At 40.9% G+C, this 15,518-nt stretch overlaps 1 protein-coding gene across 8 annotated transcripts in view; it reads right to left on the reverse strand.

The window, feature by feature from the left end:
• ST3GAL3 (ST3 beta-galactoside alpha-2,3-sialyltransferase 3) overlaps positions 1-4,657 on the reverse strand; it is a 191,007-nt gene extending 186,350 nt beyond the window's left edge. For 2 of the 8 annotated variants that reach the window (XR_015950826.1, XM_035123840.3), the window contains exon 1: positions 4,366-4,644. The gene's annotated coding sequence lies outside the window, so the exon portion shown is untranslated. Of the gene's footprint in view, positions 1-3,244; positions 3,265-4,365 lie in introns of those variants that run through there. The other 6 variants (XM_088673314.1, XM_088673315.1, XM_035123842.3 and 3 more) reach the window with 5 other exon arrangements.
• Between the last annotated feature and the right edge of the window lie 10,861 nt (positions 4,658-15,518).

Here is a 15,518-nt window from a genome sequence, read left to right on the forward strand (position 1 = left end):
TGTTGCACTGCTTGTTCACTTCCTTCCCACCAGTTTGTTGTGAAGAGAAAGATATTTCAGAAATCCCATCTGACAGCCAGCTGGAGCTCCAGAATCACATTTAGAAAAGTCAGGAAGAAATCTAACAGCCTCCTCTGTAACCGTAGCATTCAGGAGGAAGGGTAGAGCTTGAACTTCAACAGTGGCATTGCTCAAAGAGAGTCCTGCATCTTCTAATTACCGTTTCCCCTATTTTAAGACATCATAAAATAGGCCATAGCCATAGTGATAGGCGCAGCAGCAATGCCGGCCGCGGCAGGAGGAGGAAAAAAATAAGACATCCCCTGAAAATAAGCAATAGTGGTGTTTGTTTTTTTTGAGGAAAAATAAATGTAAGACAGTGTGGTATAAGGCAAATTCAGCATTTAATAACAAAAAGGGCTTAAAACAAAGAGTTGCTTAAGGCAAGAACATTCAATTCTGATCGCTAGAGCTCTTCCAATAAAAATCTCCCTGGAGCAGTAACCAAAGTATTGTATGCTACCAAAACTGGCACAAACACATGTATTACATTATTACACCACAAAATTTACTAGCGGGTTTAAACAAAAATTAGATATATGATTCAAAAATTATTCTCTTTGTTTCCTTGACCATTCAGCTGAAAAAGAAAATGCCACCACATAAAATAAAACAAAAAACAGACCCTTCTGATATGGAGACTAACAGCGAAATCCTAGACTTGAAATCCTAGACTCAGAACTAACCCTCAGTGAGTTCAACGAGACTGATTCCAAGATAAATGTGCATAGGACTTCAGTCTAAAGCTGATTGAAACATTACACCAAACCATGGTTTGGCATTACATCCAGACCTGGGCTTTCCATAGGCATCTGGTTAGTCATTATGCAAACAGAATGCAGTAGTGGCCCGTGCAACAGCATAGGTGGGGATCTGCTACTCTCCTAGCTTCTGAACAGAGCACATCACCTGCACTTAATGAAGGGAGGAGGGGCAAAGTGCAGGAAGCTTGGCACTGTGCTATGCAGGAAAGTCAATCCAACACTCTTTCTAGTATATGCCTACAATGCTGAGCTCCCTTTCCCCTCTCCCTCCAGTAAGCACCAATGCCAAGCTGTGTTCTGAAGCTAGGAGAGCAGTGTTGCCCCACATATGCTGCCCCACTGGCAGCTACTGAGTAAACATGCCTAGCAGCACATTTCTGCTGTTCTTACATTAACCTGGACCAGTTTATAAACCATGATTGTAAGAGACTGCTAAACCAGGGTTTCAAATCAGTGTTTGAAGCTGGTTTACAAGCCACAGCTTACACTTACTGCAGTTTACTCTTATGTTTGCATTCACAACAGCCATGCTCAAAGCATCCAAATATTAAGATGGATAAAAAAGGATATACGGTATAGAAAGGGCTGCTGAAGCCTCTCCACATTTTAAAGGACTGAGACCAATTTAAAATCTCGGCCTCCTCCAAGATACAGCAGAAAAAGGCCTGCTTCACAGAAACAAGTTCCAGCTGACTAGAGCACACTTCTTGCATAACTATTTAGTCTGGATTAGGAAAAGTTACTCACATCTCTTTGCTCCATTAATACTAAATTTCTGGGCACACTTACTAGGGAATAATCCACATTATAGGACTTACTTCCAAGTAAAGATACATATGAGTGAGTTGTAAGAGTGACTCATGTTCTCACCATCCTTGTTTTGATATTACTAGCAAAATTGTGTCAGGCTGAAGGACTCACACTCGTGAGCTTTAGCCCATAATAAATGCTCTACTCCTTGAGAGTAGAAAAGCTAATACATGATCAAAAAAACTCCTTAATTTAAAGGAATGGTAAATGTATCTTGAGATTTAGACTTACCCTCATCACACAAAAGCACCAAGGAGAAAAATAATAAAGTTGGAAGATATTTACCGGTATTCAAAACTTTTTTAAAAATATAGCTGTGAATCCAGCCCTCTTAAGTTCCACTCAAGGCCATCTCTTTTGTCTGTTCTGACTGGTTTGGGCACCGCTCTTAGCATTAAAACACAAAAGTCAATATTGGGACTAGTCCAATGTAATTTGTTTTTTTTAAAAAAAATGGCCCAAAATAAAATAGTCAAATATACAACTGTCACCAAATCTTTAACGAAATCCCACACAAATTGTGAAGAGCTGCATGAAGATCTCTACTAACTTGGAGACTAGATAAAATAATTGTTGAAGAGATTCAATTAAAGATCAATGTGATGTACAGTGGGGAAAACAACAACCCAGCAAATGCACACTGATGGAATCCCACCATTGTTACTTCTGACCTCTTGATTACCTCATCTCATTGCCTGGTAAGCTTCCATACTAAATGTATGCATAAGTCAAGCTGCAATCCTACACATACTCTCCTGAGAGAAATCCCAATTGAACTCAATAGCATATGCTTCTCAGTACACATGCATAGGCTTGCATTTCAATTGCCCTTTTCACACTCAGAGAAAGTACACTAGATTTGCACTGATACAGAGATGTAAACTTTAACTGTTTTGTACACCCTAAGAACTATTTTCTGTACCATATCTCAACAAGCAAGTTACAATTACATGCAGTATATGTGCGACCATTGTTTGAATAATAACCATAGAATGCATTTCATAAATCTAACAAGTATATACATGTGAACATGTAGAGATAGACAGATTCTCCCCCCCCCCCGCCCCGCCACACACACATGCACACACATTTTTCTGGGTGTACACCTCACCTCCACTCTAACAAGATTGCAAAGCAGGGAACACATGGATTTACTTATAAAATCAAAATATTTATATGCCAAATTTCCATTTGACAACTCCCAAGAAACCTTTTAACAATAATAAAACTAATAATTTAGAAGATGGCAGAAGAGAGAATCTGTATCTGGACAGTCTCAAATGCAAGAAAGAATTCCTTCTGGTGCTCAGGTCTCAAGCCATTTGGGATTTTATAGGTAACCACCAGCACTTTAGTTCCAAGTTACAGGAGGTTGGCTGACCATAGGTTTTTAGATCAAATTCCTTCCTGAAAGGAAAGTTTTTCATTCATCTCCTTCTGTTCTCAGGAATTGTTCCTTAGGATAAGTGTCCATTTAAAAATAATAATAATCCCAAAACCTCCCTGCACATTTAAACTCAACAAGTAAAAAGTAAGTAAAAAGTAAAAATTTCAAGTACTTCAGAGAACACTAGGCTCCTAATCAGGCATGGAACAGATTTCCTAAATACCTTTGGTCAGTGAGTACTCTGGTCAGGTGTTATTGATTTCTCTTGCCAGCAAATTCTCCAGCTGCTTTCTACATAAATGTTGCCAATGCTTCTGCAACATATGGCAGGATCCAAAGGGTTCATTTTTTAAAGGAGCTCTGTCATTAGCCTACAAAGGTTATAAAGGTAGTTTTGGCAAATGGAAATGCATTTCTGAATAGAGCCCTTCAATGTTTCCTCTGCATTCTAACTAAAAAAAGCTTTTGTTACAGTTACAGTCAGTGTTTTGTTGACCTTCCCCTTTGGGTCACTGAATGAATAATACAGTAATACATTTGGAGAATTTATTTGGAAATGAACTAGCATGTGAACAATTAACCCATAAAGTGCAATCACGTATGAAATAACCATAAGGCGAAAAAGAGTCACACCCCAGATTTAATCATCATTCTTGCTAATTTCTTCCTCCCTCATGACCTTTCATCTTCCATTCACTGCTACACAGAAAATGTTGCCACAGAGGAACACATATTAGCTGGCGAGATACAACCACCTTTAGAGTCCTGAGGTAGCACTTTAAGACCGATTGTCTCCCTGCCGGCCCAGTCGTGTAATCATCCACCCATACAAGTACTAGATCCCACTCAGGAGCTAAAACCAAGACAGGAAGATTCTGAAATCGCAGTACAGTGCTTGGTGGGTGACCCAAAGGGAGTTGTTTAGATGGCGAAACTGAGGCCATATGTTTGATGGGAAGGGAAAAGGTGGGAGGCGAGGCGCTCCTGTGGTGAAAAGGAGGTTCTGGCCACACATGGGGTGTACTATAATGGGTCTTCTCTTGAGAGTGAGAAAGGAAGCAAGAGAGGAAATCCCTTAAGTCTCATGGGATCCCTCTTTTCCTCACTCTCAAGAGAAGGCAAGGCAGGGTCCACGTGAAATGGTGGTGGAGGAGGAGGAAGAAAAAGAAGAGCAGGACGGGAGGGACGTAAATAAGAAAAAATCACTGCGGGGCGAGAGGTTGACCTGGGCAAAGAAAACACATTGGATGCAGAACTGAAGCACTCGCTCGCTTCCTCCTCCTCCTGCACCACCACCACTACCCCGGAACGGATCCCGCCTCCCTCCGCCTCCCATCTCCTCACCAGAGCATCAGGGGGATCCCGGCCGCCCTTCCTCCGGGTTCGGGTTCTGGCTGCCCCGCCGCCCGCCATGCCGGGCCGGGCAGCGGCGGCAGTACTAGCCGGCCTCAGGGGCAGGAGGGGGGGCGTCGGTCACCAATCGCACAACAAGGCGGGACTTCCGATGGCCAATGGAGAAAGGCGAGGGGCATTCTCCACAAAGCGCTCAGCGACTGCGGGAGCGCGGGGGGCTCCCTGCCACCCAATCAGAGGCAAGGAGGGTCCTCCACTCAAGCGTACCAGAGACGGAGGCCCTCAGCTGTCCAATCATGTGACGTGGGGGGCGAGGGCCGTCCAATCAGTGGGGCCGCATCCTTTTATTTTCCCTCCGGTTCTCCCCGCTCCCCCCTTTAACTCTAGGCGGGGCGTTAGATATCCTCTTTAGCCAATTGAGGAATAGCGTGGGAGGACCAGCGTCCTCTGCAGAGATTAGGAAGGGTCGGGGGGGGGCAGAGTAATAAAGGTGCTGTATGGATTGGAATCCCAGACACTGGGAAAGAGGGACGGGAAGGGAGGGAGGGAGGGACGGGGAGGGAGGGAGGGAGGGAGGGAGGAGAAGGTACCAGTCGTAGCACATCCGATCTATTGTAGGCCGATGGAGCCTTCAGTCGCGGGGGGGGGGGGGTTCTCGTCCGAATGCGGCAACGCGTGTAGGTTTGTGCAAATCGCAAAGTGCCAATGGCATCCGTGGGTGACCGGGGCCAGATGAAGCTTTTGCGAAGAGCACATCGCTGCTTGCACGCAGCCTCGCTTCCCCACCCTACCCAAGGTGGGTACCGTGGAAAAGTTAACTCGCCTTTGACCGGGGGTGGGGGTAGCGGGCAAAGGGTTGGCAATCCGACAGACACCGAGAGGCTGTCCTGGGAAGCTGAAGCGCAGCATGTTGGGGCACGCTTTCCTTCCCCACCGCTCAATGGAAACTTGTCCTGGGATTCCCCGTAATCCCCAAATGACATGCTAAAGAGAGCGGATGGTTAGTTTTGTTTGTACCTGATCCTGTGCGGAAGGGCAACAGCGGCAGCTCCCCCAGCTAAAGCAAGAGTAGGAAGGAGGGGGTTAAGGCGGCGGCAAGGCATGCCAGCGGAACTTCTGTCCTGCAGAATGCCAGTTTGGGTCCTCTCCAGGGGGGAGGCTGTAGGGCAGAACCTAAATATACAAAATGGAGCTGTAGAAGGGTAGGGGGAGATGTCTTTCAAGACATCTCCTCCTGGGGCGTAAAATGTATTCTCTAAAACGATAAATAACATTATGCTCTGTTGCCAACTCCAGGTATCAGAAATATCCTGAAAAATAGGGGCTGTTTTGGACGTGGCCTGTATGTCCCTTAATAAACACAGAAACAGCAGCAACAGCCTGATTGAAAAAGTAGAATTGAGGTGCAATGAGAACAAAGGTGCCCCCGAAGGTAATAAAAGTAAGATAGGGAAGTGGTGCTGTGGGTTAAACCACTGAGCCTAGGGCTTGCCAGTCAGAAGGTCGGCAGTTCGAATCCCCGTGACGGGGTGAGCTCCCATTGCTCGGTCCCAGCTCCTGCCAACCTAGCAGTTCGAAAGCATGTCAAAGTGCAATTGCGGTAGATAAATAGGTACCGCTACAGCGGGAAGGTAAACAGTGTTTCCGTGCACTGCTGTGGTTCGCCAGAAGCGACTTTGTCATGCTGGCCACATGACCTGGAAGCTGTACGCCGGCTCCCTCGGCCAATAACGCGAGATGAGCACGCAACCCCAGAGTCGGGCACGACTAGACCTAATGGTCAGAGGTCCCTTTACCTTTACCTAGGGAGGGAGACAAACTACTTACCTGCATCTCAGCAAAATGAGATCCCTAAAAAGCTGAGACAAATAAAAATAACAGCTAGAAAGCAAATGCGGGAACAAAGGAATTTCCAAATAGATTAGGGTTTGAGGAGAAATGTAGGCTAGCGGATGTAAATGTGGGACAGCAGATTGGGGCCAAACATCCTGTTGAAGTCAAACATCCTGTTGAATGAGTAGGGCAAAATAACACAGTTAGCAATCCATTAATGGGGCGTAGTTTAGTGTAGATCGTATGCTTTGAATGCTGAAGGTTCAATCACTGGTGTCTCTACTTAAAAACTCAGGTAACAGGACTGAGAAAGGCTTCTACTTGAAATCCTGCAAGCTCTCCTGCCTGATCAGATAGACCATATTCTACTCGATGAACTGATGTTCCTGCTCACTGAAGGGGAATTTCATATGTGCATTTTCATTCTGCCATGGTTACTTGATCTCTCAGTTTGAAAAGTTTTCCTCTAGTTAGGGATTTTCCAGCACTGCATATTTAGCTAGATTCATGCTACCTTTATAAGACTTTGTTAAGCCAAATAATTTCACACTTAATGCTTCTTTCTGTAGCAGTGCTTGCCTTCTACCAGTTTACTCCGATGTCAATAAAAAAGCAACTATAACAAACCAATACCACTCAGGTTTGTATCATGTTCCTCACCTGCTGTGAACTGTCAAGCAGCATTATCCTATTATTTCTAAAGCACCTACCGGTATATAAAATAGTTGTATATAAACCAAAATGAAAATATGCATGCTTACAATCTAAGACAAGACATATACCGTAAAGGAAAAGGAGGCGTGAAGGGAAATGGTAAAGGTGTGAGATCAATTGGTGAAGTTTTTAATTGGACATCTAAATGCACCAACAGTTGAGTGGAATAGGTAAAGGGGTAAAGCACAACAAAAAGAAGAGAACAACCAAGAAAAAATGGTAGAGTTGGGAAATGGAGGAACCAAAAAAGCAAGAAAGGGAAGAGAGAGATGAACAGCTAAATGAGGAGGAAAGAGATAATTAAACTTTTGAAATTCAATAGACAACATTTAAATAGAATGCAATAAGAAGTCAAGTTTAAATTAAGAATTAAATTATAGCAACAAGTGGAATAGATTAAATGAGCTGAAGAATTTGAGACATAAGGGGTGAGTGAACAGATAGGAAGACTGAGTAAAAGAGCATTGCATTAACCAGTTTTTAAAATTTATAAGAGTGAACATGCACTCCATCCTTCTCTGATAAACAACTGGTCTTCAGCATAGGTTAGCTTGTACTGTACATCGGTTTACACGCTTTGTGGAATCCTGTGGAATCTTTTCACAACCTGGCAAGGAATGCATATTTGTACAGTATAACTATTATTGCAACTTAAAACATTTGCATATGTTATGCACTATACAAATTCTGTTTGTTAAATAAATAAATGTTATGCTGTTAGGGATTACCCCTTGCTTCCAATTGGAAGGAATAGTTTCCTTGGAGTGAAAACATGTTCCCTGGAAATTTGCTAGGACTGAATCACCTAGATGTGTTTATTTGCTGAAGTATATAATTTTAAAAATGAATTTACCCAGCTTTTCAGTAAAACAACCAAAGTGGCTTATAAAACACACACACACAATTTGATGGAAGTCATACAAAAAAACCAACAACAATAAAATGGAAGTACTTAGCAACAATCTAAAAGCAGCAGACCATAGAAAATTTCTTAAAATAGCAGACCATGTGTTGAAAGCCAGCTGATTTTTGAGAAAGATTTAAGTTGGTGTCTAAAAATAGAAAAAGGGAGCATGGCAGATCCCCCCTGGGAGTTTATTTCACAAATATGGTGCCTTCACTACAAAGGCCCAGCCCATAAAGATTCATGAGAGAGTAGCCATTTTCTATGATATTCTCATCCTATGTCTTTCAGAGCATTAAAGTTTAATTGTCACTTAAATTTTCTCAGCTTTCTTCCTTACACTCTTCCTTTGCTTTTCTTACATATTTGTTGGTGTTACTTAGCATTCACGGAGTTTCCTTCCACATATTTCAATTACTTAAGCACCACCTCTTTTTCGGCGTAGTTATTAGAGATTGACAGCATTGAGTTGAATCCAACAATTGTTCCTTCACTGTTAAGAGTCTGTTGTGTGTGTTTTTCTGAGCTAGTGCCTTGCATTTGTTTTGGTTTAAATTAGAATTGTTCCAAGTGCTCTTTTTTAGTTTTATACTGTATGGTTGTTTGCGTCTTGTATTATGTCCAAAGTACATCTCAGTTTTAGATTCAGTGTGACACTGACACTGTGGAGACTGCCATCTCATTAAACATTGACATGCAAGCAGCTGCCCTGAATTTTTTTGATGATCTTTATGTAGTCAGTCTAAGCTCTTTGTGTCAGTTGTTGAGTTAACCATGTTTTTGTGATTAAGCAGATTATCCATTACAAGTAGGTCTTTCACATTTGCATTTTAGATCCACAACTCCCTTGAGAGATCAGAGTGTCCCCTTCATTAAATAGTTTTCACCAGCAACTAAAAGCATTTTCATTTGCAAAGATTTCTGCTGGGCTCTGTTGAATACGTTAGTATATTTATTGTGTTTCAACTTTGCTTCTATACTGGTTTTAAAAAGATTGTCACTGTTAGCAGCATTCACCACATATTATTTTCCAAGGAAACTAAATGCCATTCAACATATTAAATAGTAATACAAGAACACTCTGAACAAACCACAAGTCAACAGCAAACCACAAGTCAACAAATCCCAACAGTCAATAAACAGACATAACCTAAGTCGTTAAAAAAGCTTTTTAATAAGCCAAAATCCCTATAACAAAATCATGACTTCACCAGACACCTGAAATAATACAGTGAAGGAGCTCAACATTTCTCTCTTGGCAGGACATTCCATAGGAAAAAGCCCTAAGCCTAGCTGACACTACCTTCACCTCATTAGGCTGTAGGACCTGCGGCAGAGTCTCAGATGATGATTGCAACTTGTGGAGCAGAGAAGCCTGCTGAAAAAGCTAGTCCATGAGATATCTACATCCAAATCCATTGAAGGCTTTGTGGCTAATACCAATATCCTGAATTGAACCTGGAAATTAATCAGCAGTCAGTGCAAATCACACATGCTTGACATGATAAAATCAAATTGCTGGGCACCAGCATGTGTCTGGAAAAGTGTCTTAAGAAATTTAATACATAAATGGAACATAATCCAGCCTAAAAGAAGCATATACAAAGTTTACTTGATATTAGAATAAGATAAATCTGCTGTTTAAATCAGACATTAAAGTCCTTAACACAGACATAGAAATCATGCTTCTCTATTGCTTCCCAAAGGAAGGAGTCCAGTGAATCATCTGGTCCAACTTTTGCCCTAGACCAGGATATTCTATACCTAATGCATTACCATTAAAGCATTAACTGAAGATTACTTAGCCGATACCTCCAATGTTCCCTCATCAAGTTTCTCTTACAGTTAGAAAGTTGATCCTAATGCTTCACATAAATTAACCCTTATATATTGCCCTTTTCTCAGAGTGAACAACTCTGCCTGAAAACCCATTGTACTGTTTCCCTCAGTTTTCTTTTCTGGACTAAAAAAATGCATACTTTCTCCCACATTTCCTCAGATAATTTGCCTTCTGGATTATTTGTCTCTCTTGTATCTCACTTCTAAATCCTGTCTAATGTCAGTTCAATGACTTTTGCAGTTGAATCTCCCATGGATGCTATGTGTCATTATTGCTTCTTGAGTTTTGGAAACAGCTGCTCTTTTAATATGTATTAATATAACATCAGCTTTTCATGACGCAACGCTAGGAATAAGGAAAGCTGCCTTATACCGATTCAGATCATTTGATATCCAGCTCAGTGTTGTCCAACATGGGTCTTCAAGGTTTCAGGTAGGTCTTTCCAACCCTAACTGGAGATGCCAGGCATTGAACTTTCCACATTATTATTGTGTAGCAAGGTTGATCCACAAAACTACAGGTCATATTTTACTACAGCTCAGTCATTATTTTGCACATGACACAAGAAGACCAAGTGGACTTTTCTTATGTTCAGCTTGGTATTTGCATATTTCTCATAAATACTTCTAACATGTCCTCCTATCCCTGGCATATGAAGACTACAGTACTTTACTAGACAATAAAATATCAGGTGTCCTGTTTCCCTATCAGAATTTAAAAAATAAGGACACAACGGAGGTGCCATTCCCCCCATCATAAACATAAGCAATATGAAGAACTAGTGAAAATGAAGGGATTTGGATTTTCCTCTCAACTGTGTTAGCTCTGCTACCCTGCACGCAAGGAAATAATTCAATCCTCCAAGGATAATATGAACAGCATATAAGGCAGTCCTCAAAGCCGACAGAACTAAGCAAGAAATTGGCTCTAGAAATTGCATTAGTTTCTAAAGCTGCCTGAGATAACATATGGAAAGAGACTTAAATCCACTAAACTCTATTTGGATTAAATGAAACATTTCTACATTTCCTACTACAACAAATGGGAGAGGACTATTGCTGCCAGCTTCCCATAGTCAGCTGGTTGGTCACTGTGGGAGTAGAATGCTTGACAGTGGGTGTCTGACTGAACCATCCGGGCTCTTCTCATGCTATTCACTTTTTTTCCCTATTTCAGGACATACCCAGGAGAGGAAGCAACATAACACCATTTCTTTTCACTCACAGCTCCACCTAAAGCATTCCAATGTATCACCAGTGCTCTATAGCCCATCCTAGACAATGGTGCTTGAGTAGAAGGTCTGCCCTTGCTTACAGATGGCTCCCTGATTTAAAACAGCTACTCTCACCAGCAACAGTAGTCAACGAGACCCTGCAACATGATAATATCAGTTACAACATCAAGGTGTCATTTGTCAACTCCATGTCTGATTTGTTATAGGCTGTCACCTGCTAGAAATGCCCTGTGGGGGGGGGGGTTAGACCCATTTCATGCTAGCAAGTCTAACTAGGCCCAAATTTGCGAGAGGATAGGTGTACTCTCCAACAGAACTAAGTACAGGACATTGAAATTAATAAAAGTAAACAGAAGATTTAGTGACAAAAGGTTTTGTTGAACCTAATTACTGGCAGCTGCTGGGTTGGCTTAACAGAGCTTAAACGCCTTAACAAAGATACATGGTTTGTAAAGCAATTCTTTAGGAGAGACCTGGTCCCTGTGAAATAACAATGTGATAAAGTAGCCGTGTTGGTCTGACGCTGTCGAAATAAATTAAAAAATTGTCTAGTAGCACCACAAAAAACTGTCCAGTAGTCCAGATCTGAAGAAGTATGCATGCACATGAAAGCTTATACCTAGAACAAACTTAGTTGGTCTCTAAGGTGCTACTGGACAATTTTTAAAGTTTTTTTATTTATTTTGACTGTCAGAGCAACACGGCTACCCACCTGAATGTGATAAGGATTACAGTAGTATTATTCAACACCTTCAACTGAAGTCCACTTTAAGCAGCTGGGGCAAGCTATCACTATGTACAAGGTACAGAAACAACCAGAATCCAGTCTTGGCTCATCACAACAATCCCTCATCACACCCCACCCTGAGCACAAAAAACTAAAAGGCCTCATCATGGCTGGATGCTGGAGGGTTCAACCACTCATCTCTTCTCCAGCCAACTGTGTTCACTCACAAACCACATGACCTCTGATATAGGCAGTGACCTGCTTCTGACAAAAGGTGAGATTAGCAATTATCTTGGTAGTTAAGACAGATAGCGACAAGGTTCTCATTTGTTATTCAGCCTGCGTTTTGTCTCTCTGGAAACATAACTCCATGCTCTCAGGTGTCTTACCTGCTGGAAATCAGATTTCCTGCCACAATGAATCTTGAGGCAACTGAATCTTGAAACTGTGCACTCAGGATCAGTCTATGCAGGCAACCATCTAACTGCCACCTAGAAGATTAGGGCCATGATTACTTGGTGGTGTTTAGGGCTTAAATGTGTTGTTTCACATTAAATGGTATTTTCAAACAGATGTCAAGCTGGATGTCGCTAAGAAGACATAAAAACTAGGAAGTAATTAAGTTTGATTAAACAACATTATAATGTCTTACAGCTTCTCTGGGATTTACTGATGCTTTCAATAAAAGAGAGCACATAAGAAAAAGTCCCAAGATTTATTTGGCATGTGCAACTCTCCACTTCACCCCTCTCTCAGCAGGAATGTCCAGAACCAAGAAAAAAAAAGAATCATCACCTTATTATCATCCTGCATAAAAAGAGAGAAGGAAATGACTGCCCAAATATGGAAGGGAAGGAAAATGGGGCAGAAGAGAGGAAAAGTAGGATAGAATTATAGGGACTTAACTCAGGGGAATCACCATTATCTGATCCCTTCCTTTTGCAAATCTAAATTTTATACATTTAAATTCACCTCTTTTATTTATAAAAGATGGGCTTAAGTTGGTCATAATTTGCAACTCTGCTTAATATTTTGAGTCTACACTCCCTGTTCTAGGAACATATTTTGTTCTTTAAAATTGTGAAGTGTTAAAACCATTGTCTCTTATAAGATCGTATTCTTTTATCTGGTACTACTTTATCTGAAAGCCTGCAATTGCTGTAATTGTGACAGGGGGTGACGTGGGGAGAAGTGGCAGTTGGAGAACAGCTCTGTTGTGTTTGCTTTCTGGTGCTTGCTTCTGAGTTGTACCCATCCCTGCTATTTCTCCTTGTTAAAACTGGTCAATTTGTGGGTTGCCTTGCCAATAGTCAGACAATAGCTTTGCACATTCAAAGGTTCATGCGCTGTTTCAATGGATGTGTCTTCCCTCTATACAAACATAACCTTAGGAAAAGCCTGTTGCATCGTTGAAAATATATTATTAGCCAGGGAATATCACCAACCACCCACATTTTTTCTCATGGAGCTTATTGATCTTATTTTTGAGCATAATTCTTTTAAATTTCAGGAGGATTTCTTTCTACAGATTAAGGGAGTTGCGATGGGGAGGGTGTGCACACCCAGCATAGTGAACCTTTTATGGGTAAAATAGAGTAAGATTTCATTATGAATCATATAGCCAATCCTTTTTTTAATGAGATTTTGTTGTTTAAGAGGTTTGTGAATGATCTTTTCTTTATTTTTAAAACTGCAGATAGTATTAAAGATTTTTTCACTTGGAATAATAATATTCATCCTAATATTAAATATACCTTTCATTACCACAGTCAACAGGTAACTTTTCTAGATACCATAGTGTAACGTGATAAGATGAATAAACTAGCAGTTCGGTCTTTTAAGAAACCTACCGACAAGCCATCAAATCTCCATTATAAATCCTTTCATCCACCACACCTTAAAAAGAATTTACCTTATGGCCAATTCTTAAGGGTTAAGCGCAACTCTACTTCTCTTAATGATTACATCAGAGATAGTGAAAACATGGTACCAGAATTTTTCACTAGAGGGTACCCCATAGCTGCCAAGTTTTCCCTTTTCTCACGAGGAAGCCTATTCAGCATAAGGGAATTTCCCTTTAAAAAAGGGAGAACTTGGCAGCTATGGGGTACCCACGGGAGGTGTTTAGAATAGCACAAGCCAGAGCATTTAACAGGTCTAGATACAGTCTTTTTGAGAAACATGCTAGAGGGGGAGATGACTCTATAAGCTGTGCCTTTGATTACCGTATACTCCTTTGTCTACCGTAACTCTATCAGAAATATAATTCAGAAACACTGGCATCTAATACGAGACATACCAGGTTGCTCCTCACCCTCATGGATAGGTTTTCGCAGAACTAAGAACTTTAAGGACATGCTTGTACACGCAGATGTAACAGACAAATGTCAAAATCCTATATTTGGTACGCGTGGTCACTTTAAATTGTTGGGTGCAGCATGCAACTTAACAAAAGAAATTAAGGAGTTCACTGTGCCGGGAACAAAGAACATCATCAAATTAGAATCATTTACCACCTGTGACTCCTGAGGGGTTGTGTATGTAATACAATGTAGTTGTGGCTTGTTTTATGTTGGAAGTACAGTGCGTCCAGTTAAAATAAGGATATTAGAACATAAAAATCGTATTTTAAACAAAGTTATGGAAGCACCGCTTACCTCTCACTTTACTGAGGTCAATCATAACACTACTGACTTCAAATGGTTTGCAATTTACAAACACAACACCATAGAGATGAATGGAGAAGTATTAAAAAAGAAACTACATCAAAAAGAGGCTTACTGGATTTATAGATTTGGTTCTCTGGCTCAATTAGGTCTTAATCTTTCCATTGATTATAGTTCCTTTTTTATAAATTGTCTTAAATCTGTAATTTATAGCATGAATCCTTTGTTCTGTACTCAGGCAATACTGTATTGGCCCTTTAAATGGCTCATGTCAGTGGTTCCCAACGGGTGGTCCGGGGACCCCCAGGGGTCCGCGAGCTATGCCAGAGGGGTCCTCAAGATCCTATTAGAATAAAAAATATATTAAATATATTTCGTATGATAACAGATTTTTTGTTTTGGCCGCTTCCTGCATGAGCAGAGTCTAGCGCAAAACTAGAATTAGATAGAGGCAGTAGTTCTGCTGTATGCCGCAAGGACTACAAGAAACTTGGAGATAAGGCAATGAAAAAGATCCTTCCATTTGCAACCACATATCGGTGTGAGCAAGCATTTTCTTCCATGTGTTTCATGAAAAACAAATACAGTATAGGAATAGGCTCGACATGCGGTCGGATTTCAGAGTGAAAGTTTCAAGTTTGAAACCTAATATTTCAGAAATAATGGACTCAAAGGACAGATTTAACTCATCTCATTAAGAACTGAAAATTAAAACTAACTGTATACTGATGGAGTACTCTGTTGTAACTGTAAAAAAACGTATAAATATAAAAAGACTCTTAATTTGGCTCTCACTTTTTAATTTTAGGATTAGGAATTAATGGGGGTCCTTGTCACAATAGCGGCTCGATGAGGGGTCCTCGAGAAAATTTTGTTGGGAACCCCTGGCTCATGTATTTAAGACAGAGAGATACATAGCTTGTATTACAGTAGATTTGCCAACCTTGAGGATTGCATGCAACATAGGAGCTTTTTGCCATTGTTTAATGTCTTTATATTGTTCCCTTTGGTGAGTATAAGGAATTGGTTTTTTGTAAAAAAATTCAGAGTGTTATATTTAGTATTTGCTTGTGTTTTATTCTATTGCTGAAGATAGAATTTTCTCCTCTGAGGAAACTGGATATTTCCAGTGAAACGGGAGGATTTTCTGCCAGCAACCCGTCAGGAGGGTAAGGAATTGAAGCAAAATCCTGTATTACAGTACACCAACTTACATCCACCTGGAA

Source organism: Zootoca vivipara, chromosome 7, assembly GCF_965207765.1.
Source record: "Zootoca vivipara chromosome 7, rZooViv2.hap1.1, whole genome shotgun sequence".
NCBI lineage: Eukaryota > Metazoa > Chordata > Lepidosauria > Squamata > Lacertidae > Zootoca > Zootoca vivipara.